General features: G+C 42.3%; 1 protein-coding gene across 3 annotated transcripts in view; it reads right to left on the bottom strand.

Moving 5' to 3' along the window:
• Positions 1–14,447, bottom strand: part of LOC106601093 (myocardin-related transcription factor B) — a 53,413-nt gene extending 38,966 nt beyond the window's left edge. For 2 of the 3 annotated variants that reach the window (XM_014193009.2, XM_014193007.2), the window contains exon 1: positions 14,305–14,446. The gene's annotated coding sequence lies outside the window, so the exon portion shown is untranslated. Of the gene's footprint in view, positions 1–14,304 lie in introns of all 3 variants that reach the window. The other variant, XM_014193006.2, reaches the window with a different exon arrangement.
• Between the last annotated feature and the right edge of the window lie 1,506 nt (positions 14,448–15,953).

Genomic DNA, 15,953 nt, shown 5'->3' with positions numbered 1-15,953 from the left:
CTCAGTGGTGACGGAAAGAGGATTGTGAGGAATGGGAAAAAACTCAAATGTATGTGGAATAGAGAAAAAAATGGTATGTTACCACATTACACATTTATAACTTGAACCTCAATAAACACTCACTGACTCACCACCAGTTTGCCAGAGGAGGTCAACTGTATGGCTAAAAATAGCTGATAGTACTCGCCAGAATAAGCTGCTGGAAAAAAGACAGGGGAAAAAGCCTCCTTTTCCATGTGTGTCTTAAGCCATATGGGTCTCACCGCACTCAGAACTGCACAAAAGAAAACCGTGTGAGACTGACTACTGCAGCACTGCAGAAAGAGGAGGGGGACTTCCTCATCCTTAACTCCCCCCCAAAAAAACAATTCCCCCATTTCAAACACTGTAACTTTCCCATAAGTCTAATAAATTCTCCAGTGGCCATGACTGAGAACTTCACACATGGTGTCCGACCCTCCCACTTCCCGTCCTGGACGGGCCCCAGTAGGGCCCAGGCAGCGGAGCGGGCCACTGCACTCAGCATTAGGTCAGTGGAGGAGGGGGCGGCTGGACCGGCCTACCGCAGACAGAAATAGCCTTCCGCTTGGCCGTTGGCATGTTGGGACTCATGGCGTGGGCCTGGGAGGAGGGAGGGAGTATCTGTTTTGGTCTACAATCACAGTTGGGGAGTGCTGCTCTGCTTTCCAGATGGCAAGTTTCCATTCAAACAATGTTACTTGGAGAGTTTGAGGTCGTCATTTAGTCCAACTAAAATAACAAATGATTAAATAATGAGGCAGATACTACTGCAATGGCACAGATATACTACACAACACAATGACCTGTGCTCCAGTATTACCAAATAGGGATGTAGCCTTTATCTCTTGATATTTTACTATTTCAAATTCTAGTATATACATTGCCTTCAGAAAGTATTCATATTTCATACTTATTCCACATTTTGTTGTGTTACAGACTGAATTCAAATGGGATTAAATAGATTTTTTCTCTCTCATTCTCTACACACAATACCCCATAATGACAAAGTGAAAAGATGTTTTTAGAAATTCTTGCAAATTTGTTGAAAATGTAATACAGAATTATCAAATGCATGTAAGTATTCAGATCCCTGAGTCAATACATGTTAGAATCCCCTTTGGCAGTGATTACAGCTGTGATTCTTTCTGGGTAAGTCTCTAAGAATTTTGCACACCTGGATTGTACAATATTTGCCCGTTATTCTTTTTAAACTCTTCAAACTCTGTCAAGTTGGTTGTTGATCATTACTAGACAGCCAATTTCAAGTCTTACCATAGATATAATGGCGATTTCAGTAAAAATTGTAACTAGGCCACTCAGGCATTCATTTACATTTACATTTGAGTCATTTAGCAGACGCTCTTATCCTGAGCGACTTACAGTAGTGAATGCATACATTTCATGCATTTTTTGTGTTTTTGTACTGGCCCCCTGTGGGAATCGAACCCACAACCCTGGCGTTGCACACACCATGCTGGCGTTGCAAACACCATGCTCTACCAACTGAGCCACAGGGAAGAAAACGACATTCAATGTCGTTTTGTTAAGCAACTCCAGTGGATATTTGGCCTTGAGTTTTAGGTTATTGTCCTACTGAAAGGTGAATTTGTCTCCCAGTGTCTGTTGAAAGCAGACGGAACCAGGGTTTCCTCTAGGATTTTGCCTGTGCTTAGCTCTATTCTGTTTCTTTTTATAAAAAACAAGCATTGCCGATGACAAGCATATCCATAACATGATGCAACCACAACCATGCTTGAAAATATGAAGAGTGGTACTCAGTGATGTGTTGTGTTGTATTGTATTTGCCCCAAACATAATGCTTTGCATTCAAGTTTATTTCCTTGACACATTTTTTTGCAGTATTACTTTAGTGTGTTATTGCAAACAGGATGCATGTTTTGGAATATTTTTTATTCTGTACAGGCTTCCTTCTTTTCACTCTGTCAATTAGTTAAGTATTGTGGAGTAACTACAATCTTGTTGATCCATCCTCAGTTTTTTCCTATCACAGCCATTAAACTCTGTAACTGTTTTAAAGTCACCATTGGCCTCATGGTGAAATCCCTGAACGGTTCCTTTCTCTGGGTGTATAGTGACTGGGTGTATTGATAGACCATTCAAAGTGTACTAATAACTTCACCATCCTCAAAGGGATATTCAATGTCTATTGCTTTTCTTTTACCCATCTACCAATAGTTGCCCTTCTTTGTCAGGCATTGGAAAACTTCCTTGGTCTTTGTGGTTGAATCTGTGTTTGAAATGCATTGCTCGATAGGGACCTTACAGATAATTGTATGTGTGGGGTACAGAGATGAGGTAGTCATTCAAAAATCAAAACTATTATTGCATGCAACTTATTATGTGACTTGTTTGTACTCCTGAACTTATTTAGGCTTGCCATAACAAAGGGGTTGATTATTTATTGACTCAAGACATATCAGATTTTTATCTTTAATGAGTTAGTAAACATTTCTAAAAACATAATTCTAATTTGACATTATGGGGTATTGTGTGTAGGCCAATGACACAAAATATAAATGTAATACACTTTAAATTCAGGCTGTAACTATATATACACTACATGACCAAAAGTATGTGGACACCTGCTCGTCGAACATCTCATTCCAAAGTCATGGGCATTAATATGGCGTTTGTCTCCCCTTTGCTGCTATAACAGCCTCCACTCATCTGGGAAGGCTTTCCACTAGATATTGTAACATTGCTGCGGGGACTTCCATTCAGCCACAAAAGCAATAGTGAGGTCGGGCACTGATGTTGGGTGATTAGGCCTGGCTCGCAGTCGGTCGTTCCAATTCATCCCAAAGGTGTTTGATGGGGTTGAGGTCAGGGCTCTGTGCAGGCCAGTCAAGTTCTTCCACGCCGATCTCGAGAAACCATTTCTTTATGGACCTCACTTTGTGCACGGGGGCATCGGCACGCTGAAACAGGAAAAGGCCTTCCCCAAATAGTTTGCACAAATTTGGAAGCACAGAATCATCTAGAATGTTATTGTATGCTGTAGTGTTAAGATTTCCCTTCACCGAAACTAAGTGGCCTACCCCGAACCATGAAAAACAGCCCCAGACCATTATTCCTCCTCCACCAAACTTCACAGTTGGCACTATGCATTGGGGAAGGTAGCGTTCTCCTGGTATCCACCAAACCCAGATTGGTCTGTCGGACTACCAGATGGTGAAGCGTGATTCATCACTCCAGAGAACGTGTTTCCACTGCTCCAGAGTCCAATGCCAGCAAGCTTTACAACACTCCAGCCGATGCTTGGCATTGCACATGGTGATCTTAGGCTTGTGTGTGGCTGCTCGGCCATGGAAATCCATTTCATGAAGCTCCTGACAAACAGTTATTGTGCTGACATTGCTTCCAGAGGCAGTTTGGAGCTTGGTAGACGATTTTTATACGCTACGCGCTTCAGCACTTGGCAGCCCCATTCTGTGAGCTTGTGTGGCCTACCACTTCACGGCTGAGCCGTTGTTGCTCCTAGCTGATTCCACTGCACAATAACAGCACTTACAGTTGACCGGGGTAGCTCTGGAAGGGCTGAAATTTGACAAACTGACTTGTTGGAAAGGTGGCATCCTATGACGGTGCCACGTTGAAAGTCACTGAGCTCTTCAGTAAGGCCATCCTACTGCCAATGTTTGTCTATGGAGATTGCATGGCTGTGTGCTTAATTTTATACACATGTCAGGAATGGGTGTGGTTGAAATAGCCGAATCCACTAATTTGAAAGGGTGTCCAAGTACTTTTGTTTATATAGGTTATATATATTTATACAGTGGGGGGAAAAAGTATTTGATCCCCTGCTGATTTTGTACGTTTGCCCACTGACAAAGGAAGGATCAGTCTATAATTTTAATGATAGGTTTATTTGAACAGTGAGAGACAGAATAACAACAAAAATATCCAGAAAAACGCATGTCAAAAATGTTATAAATTGATTTGCATTTTAATGAGGGAAATAAGTATTTGACCCCCTCTCAATCAGAAAGATTTCTGGCTCCCAGGTGTCTTTTATACAGGTAACGAGCTGAGATTAAGAGCACACTCTTAAAGGGAGTGCTCCTAACTGCAGCTTGTTACCTGTAAAAAAAACACCTGTCCACAGAAGCAATCAATCAATCAGATTCCAAACTCTCCACCATGGCCAAGACCAAAGAGCTCTCCAAGGATGTCAGGGACAAGATTGTAGACCTACACAAGGCTGGAATGGGCTACAAGACCATCGCCAAGCAGCTTGGTGAGAAGGTGACAACAGTTGGTGTGATTATTCGCAAATGGAAGAAACACAAAAGAACTGTCAATATCCCTCGTCCTGGGCCTCCATGCAAGATCTCACCTCGTGGAGTTGCAATGATCATGAGAATGGTGAGGAATCAGCCCAGAACTACATGGGAGGATCTTGTCAATGATCTCAAGGCAGCTGGGACCATAGTCACCAAGAAAACAATTGGTAACACACTACACCGTGAAGGACTGAAATCCTGCAGCGCCCGCAAGGTCCCCCTGCTCAAGAATACATATACATGCCCGTCTGAAGTTTGCCAATGAACATCTGAATAACTCGGAGGACAACTGGTGAAAGTGTTGTGGTCAGATGAGACCAAAATGGAGCTCTTTGGCATCAACTCAACTCGTCGTGTTTGGAGGACAAGGAATGCTGCCTATGACCCCAAGAACACCATCTCCGCCGTCAAACATGGAGGTGGAAACATTATGCTTTGGGGGTGTTTTTCTGCTAAGGGGACAGGACAACTTCACCGCATCAAAGGGACGATGGATGGGGCCATGTACCGTCAAATCTTGGGTGAGAACCTCCTTCCCTCAGCCAGGACATTGAAAATGGGTCGTGGATGGGTATTCCAGCATGACAATGACCCAAAACACACGGCCAAGGCAACAAAGGAGTGGCTCAAGAAGAAGCACATTAAGGTCCTGGAGTGGCCTAGCCAGTCTCCAGACCTTAATCCCATAGAAAATCTGTGGAGGGAGCTAAAAGTTTGAGTTGCCAAATGTCAGCCTCGAAGCCTTAATGACTTGGAGAAGATCTGCAAAGAGGAGTGGGACAATATTCCTCCTGAGATGTGTGCAAACCTGGTGGCCAACTACAAGAAACGTCTGACTTCTGTGATTGCCAACAAGGGTTTTGCCACCAAGTACTAAGTCATGTTTTGCAGAGGGGTCAAATACTTATTTCCCTCATTAAAATGTAAATCATTTTATAACATTTTTTACATGCGTTTTTCTGGATTTTTTTGTTGTTATTCTGTCTCTCACTGTTCAAATAAACCTACTTTAGACTGATCATTTCTTTGTAAGTGGGCAAACGTACAAAATCAGCAGGGGATCAAATACTTCCCCCCCCCACTGTACATATATATTATATATATATTTCAAACATTTAAAAGTAGCAATGGAGACAAGATGCTAGAGTAAAACCCTTTTCAGAGTGAGGACAAAATGAAAATCTGTCTCTTGAAAGAAAGTTGTTTCTTAGAAGCCCAAAGAGGCCATGGAGAGCAGAGACCCATCACCAGGGGCCTTAATGTGTTTGTGAGTGGACAGAGTGCTGCTGACCCTAAGTGTCCTTTGTGTAACACAATCACCAGCCTGCAATCCCGCTGACTCAGTGGGAAATGCTTCCAATTCCCTGCTCATCACTAGCACTCACTGCCCTTAGATTGACATGCTGTTCATGTTGCTGAAATTGATGCTGTGCCATGGAAATGTAATGCCGGGAATCAGGTCTAACTGCATAGGGAATCGGGAACATTTCACTGGAGGGTAGTATCTCATGAGGTGTGAACATGTTGTTCAAACAAATTCACTGGAACCGACATTCCACTCAACCCAAATATAAATGAGGAACAAATGTTTGTCATGACTATCTGAATCATGTTCACACAGAAAACATGTCGCTCTTGTAGTATTCATATTACATTCAAGTCTGTTCGCATGGGCCCAGCAAAGTGCTGTATACACTTACGATTCCCCAGAAAAGATTAGGAATAACATTTATTCATTGGAATAAATGGTAACAATTACAGCGTCAGAACAATGTAACAGGCCTCCTGCCTGAATACGGACAGACAGCACAGTCGGGCTGAGAAAACACAACCCAGAACACCAGGGAACCACCATATCTGGCCTGCCCTCTCCCTGCGCTGTGCTGCCTCACTATGAATACCCAGAGATGGGCAGTATTTCTGTTACATGTATTTGAAATTCCCAATTAAGTATTTTGTCATTTGAATTACACTGGGCTGAACTACACCAACGTATTTTGTAATTGTTTTTAATAATTTATAATTTATAATAAAAAAAAATTGAGATTCACATTTTGTGCCCCCCCCTTTTACCCTGCATTGGTATCAGAAGTCTGATGGCACTATGGTGTGATAAGAACACCTGCTAAATGAACTAAATAGACACAGTGTACAAAACATTAAGAACACCTGCTCTTTCCATGACATAGCTTTAACCTGGATTCACCTGGTCAGTCTATGATCCCTTATTGACGTCCACTTCAATAAAATTCACTTCAATCAGTGTAGATGAAGGGGAGGAGACAGGTTAAAGAAGGATTTTTAAGACGATTGAGACATGGATTGTGTGTGTGTGCCATTCAGAGGGTATTCCCAGATGGCGTAGCAGTCAGACGTCTTTGTCCTTCGTCTTGTCGTGTCCCATGTATATATATTTTTATATATTTTTCTTCGCATATCATTTTATATTTTTCAAACCCCTTACTTCAAAATACTCTCCTGCAACCCGCCTCACCCAATGTGGTGTGGACCTGCTTTTTCTCGAAAGTATTTTTCTCTACCTCTATTACTGGAATCTCCAACATAAGCTAGCCAGCTAACGGTCATCAGCTAACCGTTAGCTCGGAAAGCTCTCGCCAGTTTGTACAACGCGATTCAACCGGAGCATACCGGACCTATTTTTCTCTCCATATCCCCGGATTCCTACCGCAAGCTCTGAACCTTCTCATCTTCTGACCTTCGCAGCTAACGTCCCCTGAATGCTAGCTGTCTAGAGCACAACGGACTGTTAGCTTACGAGGCCCATCGAATACATTCCGAAGCTACTAGCTAGCAGTCAGCTATCCTTTGCTAGCGGTCATCAGCTACCTTTATCCCGGACAACTCTCGCCAGTCTGTACAGCGCGACTCAAACCAGAGCTAGTCGGACTTATTCTTCTCTATATCTCCGGATTACTACCGCAAGCTCTGAACCTATTTTTTATTTTATATATATATATGTATATATACATATATATATATATATATATATATATATATATATATATACTGCTCAAAAAATAAAGGGAACACTAAAATAACACATTCTAGATCTGAATGAATGAAATAATCTTACTAAATACTTTTTTTTACATAGTTGAATGTGCTGACAACAAAATCACACAAAAATAATCAATGGAAGGAGGCCCTTCGGACATATTTCTTTGGCCACTATACATATTTTGCCAATTGGCCTGGTTTACCACACAGAGCCCTGCTGATCCGTCCGCTGATGTAACTGCACGAGGAGGCCACAACAGACTTTCCTCCATCGCGTCTCCCCTCTAAGGCCTTTCTGTTAGCCTGGTAGCCCGCCGCTAGCTGCCTGAAGCCACGCACTGGACTCTTGTGATCACCCGGCTACGCATGCCTCTCCCTAACGTCACCATGCCTTGTCCATTGCTGTTTTGGTTTGTAACTATTGTTTTATTTCACTCTAGAGCCTCTAGCACTGCTCAAAACGCCTCGGCTAACAATTTAGTTCCACCTCCCACACACGCAGTGACATCACCTGGTTTAAATGCTATTTCTAGAGACAATATCTCTTTCATTATCACTATATGCACAGGTTTACCCCCACTGTATTCACATCCTACTATACCTTTGTCTGTACATTATGCCTTGAATATATTCTACCGTGCCCAGAAATCTGCTCCTTTTACTCTCTGTTCTGAACGTGCTAGACGTCTAGTTCTGTTAGCCTTTAGCCGTACCCTTATCCTACTCCTCCTCTGTTTCTCTGGTGATGTAGAGGTTAATCCAGGCTCTGCAGTGTCTAGCTCCACTCCCATCCCCCAGGCGCTCTCATTTGTTGACTTCTGCAACCGTAAAAGCCTTGGTTTCATGCATGTTAACATTAGAAGCCTCCTCCCTAAGTTTGTTTTATTCACTGCCCTAGCACACTCCACCAATCCGGATGTCCTAGCCGTGTCTGAATCCTGGCTTAGGAAGACCACCAAAAACCTTGAAATTTCCATCCCTAACTATAACATTTTCCGACAAGATAGAACTGCCAAAGGGGGCGGTGTTGCAATCTACTGCAAAGATAACCTGCAGAGTTCTGTCTTACTATCCAGGTCTGTACCCAAACAATTCGAGCTCCTACTTCTAAAAATGAACCTTTCCAGAAACAAGTTTCTCACCGTTGCCGCTTGCTATAGACCACCCTCTGCCCCCAGCTGTGCCCTCGACACCATATGTGATTTGATTGCTCCCCATCTATCTTCTGAGCTCGTGCTGGACATGCTTAACACCCCGGCCATCCTACAATCTAAGCTTGATGCCCTCAACCTCACACAACTTATCAATGAACCTACCAGATATAACCCCAAATCCGTAAACACGGGCACCCTCATAGATATCATCCTAACTAACTCGCCCTCCAAATACACCTCTGCTGTTTTCAACCAAGATCTCAGCGATCACTGCCTCATTGCCTACATCCGTAATGGGTCTGCGATCAAACGACCACCCCTCATCACTGTCAAACGCTCCCTAAAACACTTCTGCGAGCAGGCCTTTCTAATCTACCTGGCCGGGGTATCCTGGAAAGACATCGACCTCATCCCGACAGTAGAGGATGCCTGGTTGTTCTTTAAAAGTGCCTTCCTCACCATCTTAAATAAGCATGCCCCATTCAAAAAATGTAGAACCAGGAATAGATATAGCCCTTGGTTCACTCCAGACCTGTCTGCCCTTGACCAGCACAAAAACATCCTGTGGCGTTCTGCATTAGCATCGAATAGCCCCCGTGATATGCAACTTTTCAGGGAGGTTAGGAACCAATATACACAGGCAGTTAGGAAAGCTAAGGCTAGCTTTTTTAAACAGAAATTTGCATCCTGCAGTACAAACTCAAAAATGTTCTGGGACACTGTAAAGTCCATGGAGAATAAGAGCACCTCCTCCCAGCTGCCCACTGCTCTGAGGCTAGGAAACACTGTTACAACCGATAAATCCACTATAATTGAGAATTTCAATAAGCATTTCTTTACGGCTGGCCATGCTTTCCACCGGGCTACCCCTACCCCGGTCAACTGCCCGGCACCCTCCACAGCAACCCGCCCAAGCCCCCACCATTTCTCCTTCACCCATATCCAGAAAGCTGATGTTCTGAAAGAGCTGCAAAATCTGGACCCCTACAAATCAGCCGGGCTAGACAAGCTGGACCCTCTCTTTCTAAAATTATCTGCCGAATTTGTTGCAACCCCTATTACGAGCCTGTTCAACCTCTCTTTCGTATCGTCTGAGATTCCCAAAGATTGGAAAGCTGCCGCGGTCATCCCCCTCTTCAAAGGGGGTGACACTCTAGACCCAAACTGCTACAGACCTATATCTATCCTACCCTGCATCTCTAAGGTCTTCGAAAACCAAGTTAACAAACAGATTACCGACCATTTTGAATCACACCGTACCTTCTCCGCTATGCAATCTGGTTTCAGAGCCGGTCATGGGTGCACCTCAGCCACGCTCAAGGTCCTTAACGATATCATAACCGCCATCGATAAGAGACATTACTGTGCAGCTGTATTCATCGACCTGGCCAAGGCTTTCGACTCTGTCAATCACCACATTCTTATTGGCAGACTCAACAGCCTTGGTTTCTCAAATTATTGCCTCGCCTGGTTCACCAACTACTTCTCTGATAGAGTTCAGTGTGTCAAATCGGAGGGCCTGTTGTCTGGACCTCTGGCAGTCTCTATGGGGGTGCCACAGGGTTCAATTCTTGGGCCGACTCTCTTCTCTGTATACATCAATGATGTCGCTCTTGCTGCTGGTGATTCTCTGATCCACCTCTACGCAGACGACACCATTCTGTATACTTCTGGCCCTTCTTTGGACACTGTGTTAACTAACCTCCAGACAAGCTTCAATGCCATACAACTCTCCTTCCGTGGCCTCCAACTGCTCTTAAACGCAAATAAAACTAAATGCATGCTATTCAACCAATCATTGCCCGCACCTGCCCGCCCATCCAGCATCACTACTCTGGACGGCTCTGACTTAGAATACGTGGATAACTACAAATACCTGGGTGTCTGGCTAGACTGTAAACTCTCCTTCCAGACTCATATTAAGCATCTCCAATCCAAAATTAAATCTAGAATCGGCTTCCTATTTCACAACAAAGCATCCTTCACTCATGCTGCCAAACATACCCTCGTAAAACTGACCATCCTACCGATCCTTGACTTCGGCGATGTCATCTATAAAATAGCCTCCAACACTCTACTCAACAAACTGGATGCAGTCTATCACAGTGCCATCCATTTTGTCACCAAAGCCCCATACACTACCCACCATTGCAACCTATACGCTCTCGTTGGCTGGCCCTCACTTCATACTCGTCGCCAAACCCACTGGCTACAGGTTATCTACAAGTCTCTGCTAGGTAAAGCAGAGACTTCTCAGCTCGCTGGTCACCATAGCAGCACCCACTCGTAGCACGCACTCCAGCAGGTATATCTCACTGGTCACCCCCAAAGCCAATTCCTCCTTTGGTCGCCTTTCCTTCCAGTTCTCTGCTGCCAATGACTGGAATGAACTGCAAAAATCTCTGAAGCTGGAGATTCCCATCTCCCTCACTAGCTTTAAGCACCAGCTGTCAGAGCAGCTCACAGATCACTGCACCTGTTCATAGCCCATCTGTATACAGCCCATCTATCTACCTCATCCCCATACTGTATTTATTTATTTATTCTGCTCCTTTTGCACCCCAGTATCTCTACTTGCACATCCATCTTTTGCACATCTACCATTCCAGTGTTTAATTGCCATATTGTAATTACTTTGCCACCATGGCCTATTTATTTCCTTAATTCCCCTATTTTACCTAATTTGCACTCACTGAATATAGACCTTTTTTTCTACTGTATTATTGACTGTATGTTTTGTTCATTCCATGTGTAACTCTGTGTTGTATGTGTCTAACTGCTATGCTTTATCTTGGCCAGGTCGCAGTTGTAAATGAGAACTTGTTCTCAACTAGCCTACCTGGTTAAATAAAGGTGAAATAAAAATGTAAAAAAAGAGGGTGAATGGGTAAGACAAAAGGTTTAAGTGCTTTGGACGGGGGAAGGGTAGTAGTTGCCAGGTGTGAGTGTCAGTGTGTCAAGAACTGCAACCCTGCTGGATTTTTCATGCTCAACAGTTTCCCGTGTGTATCAAGAATGGTACACCACCCAAAGGACATTCAGCCAACTTGACACAACTGTGGGAAGCATTGGAGTCAATATGGGCTAGCAACCCTTTGAAATGCTTTCCTCACCTTGTAGAGTCCATGCCCTGACAAATTGAGGCTGTTCTGCAGACAAAAGGGGGCGCAACTCAATATTAGGAATGTTTTAGGTCCTAAGCTCTAAGTTCCTTTGTGTAACACATCGCTAAGGATCTATCATGGTCCAAACACACCAACACAGTTGTGAAGAGGGAACGACAGGTGGCTGAAAATATTTGGCATGGGACTTCAGATCCTCAAAATGTTCTACAGCTGCACAATCGAGAGCATCTTGACTGGCTGCATCACCGCTTGGTATGGCAACTGCTTGGCATCCGACCGCAAGTCACTACAGAGGGTAGTGCGTATCGCCCAGTACATCACTGGGGTCAAGCTCCCTGCCATCCAGGGACTCTATACAGTGGTTCTTCCTTTAAAAGTTGCGGCATACTTCAGCACAGCTTAAAGGATGCCGCATAATTCTATGGCACGTTATTTAAGTGTCATCCACTGTTGCCAGAATCACACAATTTACCACAATATGCCACCATCTACCACAAATGGTAACAGCATAAGCTCAAAACTTTTAAAGGAAGAACCACTGTACCAGGTGTCAGAAGAAGGCCCAAAGAATTGTCAAAGTCTCCAGTCACCCAAGCCAGACTGTTCTCTCTGCTCCGGCATGGCAAGCAGTACCAATGCACCGAGTCTAGGTCCAAAAGGCTTCTTAACAGCTTCTACCCCCAAGCCATAAGACTCCTGAACAGCTAATCAAATGGCTACCCAGACCCCTCTTTTACGCTGCTGCTAATCTCTGTTTATTATCTATGCATAGTCACTTTAACTATACCTACATGTACATATTACCTCAATTACCTACATTGACTCTGTACCGGTACCCCCTGTATATAGCCTCACTATTGTTATTTTACTGCTGCTGTTTAATTATTTGTTACTTTTTTTCTTAAAACTTCTTAAGCATTGTTGGTTAAGGGCTCCTAAGTAAGCATTTCACTGTAAGGTCTACACCTGTTGTATTCGGTGTATGTGACAAATACAATTTGATTTGATTTTTATCTTATCTTTTGGACCCTCGATGCAAACTTAACTTCTCACCAGCCCTGCAAAAATACTGCAACATGAACTACTGAATGAGTGTGAGAACATTGATGCTGTCCAGGCTAGTTGCTTCAATAAACAGACTTTAAATATACAACTTTGCCCTTTTGTAGACCCGCGTAAAACTGTAATGTAAACACGCTTCTTCCATTAGTTGCAATGGGCCCATTTCAATGGACTGTGCCAGATACACCAACATTGACAGAAAACAGTAGCAAAGAAAAAAAGGAGTGAGCAATTTTCCAGGTGGTCTGCCATTCAAGAGTTTGTAATTGATTTTACAATTTACGTTGTATACATCTGCATCTGTTGCAACAGAGATTAAATAAATGATGAAAGGAAGTTTATGATGTATACAGTCATGTAACATACATGTATTCCATCTCTCTCAAATTCAACATGAAATGCAGAACACACAGCACCTCTCTGGCAAAAACGTCTCTCTCTCTCTCTCTCTCTCTCTCTCTCTTTCGCTCTCTCTCTCTCTCTCTCTCTCTCTCTCTCTCTCTCTCTCTCTCTCTCTCTCTCTCTCTCTGCATTCATTGGCTGTCATCTCCCCAGAGCTGATTGACTTCCTGCCTCCACTTTGGAAAACAGTTAAGTTCCCCTGATTACAACCGTTTCCTTCCTTCCTCCATCCCTCACAGTGCTGCTGGCTCAGATGGATACATTATTTACTCAGGCCCTACATCCATGTGCATCATACAGTGGTGAAAGGGTGCTGGGAGAGCAATCTGGCTCAATCTAGAAACTGTTTTCCCTTGAGAGACGCTTTCTGGTTACATGGGTTTGTTTGGTGAGTGGGATTTCAAAACGAATGAAGTCCGAAAAGACTTCAAACATATGTTGTGTTTGTTGACAGTGTTAAGCGGCATATAAACTCCCCTAGTTCAGTAAAAAGCTAAGGGATGGGGCTGGATAAATGTAACCACTCTCAAATTCATAGACATAGCTATGGACTCAAGGACTGACCATCCATGATATCAAAATGATAGTTTTAACCATGTTTGTTTACATTTTCTTTGTTTACAAATGTTGGAGTAAAACAAGCTTATATTTTGGGTTCTGATGGGGTATGAAATTAACAAGTTGCATTAACAAGTTATATTCTTCTAGAATCAATGGGTACATATAATTCATTTATAAGTCAAAAATGGATGTAGCGACTGCTGATTGCGACTTTTAACATTTAAAAGAGTTCCTCACATAAGAACACTACATCTAATCGAATCTAGCTCAAATCACCCCACTATGAGCTGTATTTAATTGGTGACAAATGCACGTGTGGGGCTATTGCCAAGTAGATAAAGAATATTTCAAAATGTCAGGTGTGTTAGGTTACCTAATAAATTATCAGAAAAGTTGCATGGTATTGTGGTCACGCATATTAGTTTTTCTACATAAAATCAACATACAAAACCTGCCATTATCGTGAGAATAGCCTGTCAAGATATGTCATTGTGTTTTTGCCAAATCAAGCCTCGCGACATTGTATCCACTGTTCATCACTTATTATTGCACTGTTACAATGCATCGCCAAAGCAACCGGTGGCAGTGGTGCATTTTGAAACAGCCATGAGAAACAGTGACAGTACAATTATTGAAACATTGACATGCAAATCTTACCGATTTTCCTTGGAGTTCGTTGGTATTTGTCTCGAAGGAACTGAATAGTCGCTTGTTTGAGATAATTAATAAATAAATATCTATTTGTTTTTCTTCGGTGAAAGTGAAATTGTTGGTCTTGGAAAAAGATGGCTGCTCCTCGGCTGGAGTCGATGATGTAATCTGAATTTTAACCCTTTGATGTGTTCAATAGAAGTGTTTAATCCTGCTCCATCTCATTCTGAATTCAATAAACCCCTCATAATTGTTTTAAAGTCACTACATCATTTGTAAATGTTTGATATACAGTCAGGTCCATAATTATTGGCACCTTTGATAAAGATGAGCAAAAAATACTGTATAAAATAAATAATACAAATACTGAACGATATTGTACGCTCCAAAAAAATGGGAAATAAAAAAAAGTACTAATACAATTGCTCAGAAAAAGTGATTTTGTTATGCAAGTATTAAAAACAGTCGAAAAAGATTTTTGGCACCCCTGGATTCAATAAGCAGAAAATAACCCCATATCTCCTTTAAAATATGGTAGTGGATATTTGATGTTATGGGTTATTTTGCTTCCACTGGTCCTGGCTGGGACAATGCTAAGGTCATCGGCATCATGAACTTTACCCAGTACCAGGACGTTTTTAGCCAAAGACCTGGTTTCCTCTGGCAGGAGGCTGAAACTTGGCCGCAAGTGGATCTTCCAGCAACACAGTAACCACAAGCGCACATCACATTCCACAAAGAAATGGTTAATTGGTCACAAAATCAACATTTTGCAATGCCCATCTCAGTCTCCGGATTTGAACTCCATTGAAAACCTGTGGTTTGACATGAAGAGGGCAGTCCATAAGCGTAGAGGAAGGATATCAAGGATCTGGAAAGATTCTGTATGGAGGAATAGTCTAAGATCTATCCCAATATGTTCTCCAATGTCATAAAACATTTTAGAAAAAAGGCTCATTGTCGTTATCCTCACAAGGTGAGGTATTGAAAGATATTGAAAACAGTAGGTGCCAATAATTTTGACCCCTATCTTTGAGATTTTTTAAAAACTTGTTAAATGTATTAAAGATCGGTGATACTATCAAGAGCAGTGTCCGGGTTTCTTATTTGTTGTCATCTTATTCAACTGTTACTATGCACCTGCAAAAAAGATAGCTCAGATGTGCGAGTGACTTTTGAGCAATTGTATTAACAAATAATATAATTTCCCTTTTTTTTTGCATACAATATATCTCAGCATTTGTCAGTGGTGTAAAGTACTTAAGTAAAAATACTTGAAAGTACTACTTAAGTAGTTTTTGGGGGGGATCTGTACTTCATTACATTCTTAAAGAAAATTATGCACTTTTACTCCATACATTTTCCCTGACACCCAAAAGTACTCATTACATTTTGAAATGCTTAGCAGGAAAATAAAATGGTCTAATTCACACGCTTATTAAAAGAACATCCCTGGTCATCCCTACAGCCTCTGATCTGGTGAACTCACTAAACACATGCTTTGTTTGTAAATGATGTCTGAGTGTTGGAGTGTGCCCCTGGCTATCTGTAAATAAATAAAAACAAGAAATGTATGCCTTCTGGTTTCCTTAATATAAGGAATTTGAAATTATTTATACTTTTACTTTTACTTTTGATACTTAAGTATATTTTAT

The sequence above is a fragment of the Salmo salar genome, chromosome ssa03 (genome assembly GCF_905237065.1).
Source record: "Salmo salar chromosome ssa03, Ssal_v3.1, whole genome shotgun sequence".
NCBI classification, from domain to species: Eukaryota; Metazoa; Chordata; class Actinopteri; order Salmoniformes; family Salmonidae; genus Salmo; species Salmo salar.
Note: the sequence above shows the minus strand (reverse complement) of the source record. Positions and strands in the feature narration are given on the sequence as shown.